Source organism: Priapulus caudatus, unplaced genomic scaffold (genome assembly GCF_000485595.1).
Source record: "Priapulus caudatus unplaced genomic scaffold, Priapulus_caudatus-5.0.1 Scaffold3972, whole genome shotgun sequence".
Taxonomy (NCBI): domain Eukaryota; kingdom Metazoa; phylum Priapulida; class Priapulimorpha; order Priapulimorphida; family Priapulidae; genus Priapulus; species Priapulus caudatus.
Window position 1 is genome coordinate 16,668 of NW_014581033.1, and position 2,921 is coordinate 19,588.

Sequence of the window (2,921 nt, forward strand, 5' to 3'; positions counted from 1 at the left end):
TCCTCCCTTCCTCCCCTCTCCTCCACTCGCTCCTCCCTTACCCTGCTTCCCCTCCTATCCCCTTCTCCTCCTCCTTCCTCTCCTCCTCCCGCTTCTCCCACTACTTCCCTCGTCTCCCCCTCTTCCCACTCTTGCCTCCTCCGCTTCTTCCCTCTCCTCCCTTCCTCCCCTCCCCCCTCTCCTCCTCCTTCTTCCGTCTCCATCCTCTATCTCTCTCCCCTTGCTTTCTCCCCTCCTCCCCTCGCCTCCCCCTCTTTTCCCTCTCCTTCTTCCCCTACCCCGGCCTGCCCTTCTTACTTCCTTCCCTTCCTCTACTCTCCACTTGCTTTCTCCCCCTCCTCCCTCTCACCTCCCCCTCTTCCCCTTCCCCTCTCCATCCTCCTCCGCTCCTCCCCCTCCTCCATTCCTCTCCTTCTCCCCTTCTTCTCACCTCCTCCTTCGTGCCCCCCCTCTACCTTACCTCCCTTCCTCCCCTCCTCCTGTCTCCCGTCATACGCCGCTGCTGCTGTGATCGTGCACACCGGACGGCGAGATCTCAGGTGCTGCGCGCTGCGCGTGAGCGTGTATGCATTTCGTTGCATCCGACTGATGCTGCGTAGCTGCTTGAGTGCTGCCTGGCGTGCTGCAAAGCTGCGCCTGCTACTACTGCAATGCTACTACTGCGCTGCTGCTGCGCTACCTGCTGCCGGGCTGCCTGCTACTACTGCTGCTGCTGAGCTACACTACTGCCTGCGTACTGCTGCGTACTACGCTGCCTGCTGCTGCCTGACGTGCTGACTGCGGCACTGCTGCTGCTGCTGCTGCTGCTACGTGCTACTACTAGCTTGCTGCTGCTAGCTGCGTACTGCTGGGCGATGTGCTACATGACTCTGTCTCGCGCTACTGCGTGCTTTAATCTGCTACTACTTGGCCTGGCGGGTGCGTGGGCTGCTTTCACTGCAATGCTATCTGCTGGGCGCTTGCTGGACATACTCCCGCCTGCTATACTAGCTGGCTAGCCGTGGGCCTGACTACTTACAGCTGACTTACTACTAGGCTGACTCATACTACCTACTACTGACGTAACTGGACGTTACTGATGCTATCCCTAGCTACTATCAGTCACTGACTACTATGAGCTACTGACTAGCTACTCCATACGGCGACTGCCTACTGCTGCAGGCGTGCTGGCGGGGACATACTACTGACTACTGACTGCGGGGAGGAGCGGAGGAGGAGAGGGGAGGAAAGGAGGAGGGTGGAGGAGAGGGGAAGAGGGGGAGGAGAGGGGAAGAGGGGTGAGGCGAGGGGAGGAGGGGAGAAGAAGGGGAGGGGAGAAGAAGGGGATGAGGGGAGGGGGAGAGGGGGAGGAGGGGAGGAGGAGGGGGAGGAGGTGAGGGAGAAGGGGATGAGGGGAGGGGAGGAGGGGAGGAGGGGAGAAGAGGAGGGGAGGAGCGGAAAAAGGGGAGGAGGAGATGGGAAGGAAATGAGGAGAGGAGGCGAGGAAGAGATGAAAGGAGAGAGAAAGGGAAGTAGGGGTGAGGATAAGAAAGGAGGAGAGGAAAGGAGGTGGAGGAGGGATGACGGGAGGAGAGGACAATAGGGAAAAGACGAGGAGAACATGGCAGGAGCGTCGTAGGTGACAAACGAAGGGAAAGAGGGGGGGGCAATGAGGAGAAGGGGGAAGAGATAAGGAAGGTAGGAAGAGCAGAGACAAGAGAGGAGGACGAAACATGGGAAGTAGAGAGGCACATTGGGTACACACACAACGCGAGTAAATATATACGCGCATCTAATACATACATGCGTAATTTGTGAAGAAAAGTACATGTTGATTTTCACAGTATAGAAAAACACACACACACATCGCGAATCCATTTTTTCTCCCCCACACCACCACACTGAGCGCGATGGAGCGTACGATCGCCGGAGCGAACGAGCGACGAAGCGACGAAAAAAGACGAGTCGGTAGGGAAGCTGAGAGAAGTGACGAAAGAAGCCGACGGATGAGATGAAGCGCAGACGGATGCATCGTTGCTACGACGAAGATGTTTTTGCACCTATTGAATAATGCAGACGCTCGCATTGTGCGCAGACGAGACAAAGATCCGCGGGAGAATTAATATCTGCGGACGCGTGCACTGCTTGCGCGCATAACGATATTTTAAAAGGCGAAACATGTCAACACCTGTTGAAGGGTGTTATTCATGCAGCGTCAACGATGCTGCTGCTGCTGCTGCTGCTGCTGCTGCTGCTGCTGTTGCTGCTACTGTTGCTACTACTGCTGGTGGTGTTCATGACGACGATAATGATGATGATGATGATGATGATGATGATATTGCTGCTGCTGCTACTGCTGTTGCTGCTTCTGCTGTGATGATGATGATGATGATGATGATGATGATGATGATGTTGATGATGATGATGAGGACGCATAGATCTCCCCCCCCCCTACCCTGCAGTATAGACCACCAGCTTTCTTGCGGTATTGCTTTCACGTCACAAAGCCCCTCTCTCACTCACACCCGTTCCTCCCACCCCCTCTCTTTCTCTCTGTCTATTCTCTCTTTCCTTTCTCTTCATCGTTTACTCTTCTCTCTCTCTCCCGATCCGTTGCTCGCTCGCTCCACCCTCTATTCCTCCTTTATCACTGATCTGCCCTCCTCCTCCCCTCTATGCCCTCCTCCTCTCCCTCTATGCCCTCCTCCTCTCCCTCTATGCCCTCCTCCTCCACCTCTCTGCCCTCTTCCTCCTCCCCATCTCTGCCCTCCTCCTCCTCCCCATCTCCGCCCTCCTCTTCCTCTCTCTGCCCTCCTCCTTCCCCCTGGCTGGCCTCCTCCTCCCCCTCCCCCTCTCTGCCCTATTCCGCACCGCACCTGCAGAGAATGCTCGTTTCAGATTTCTCTTTCCTCTACAAATCTCTCAGGTATTTGTTCACTTTC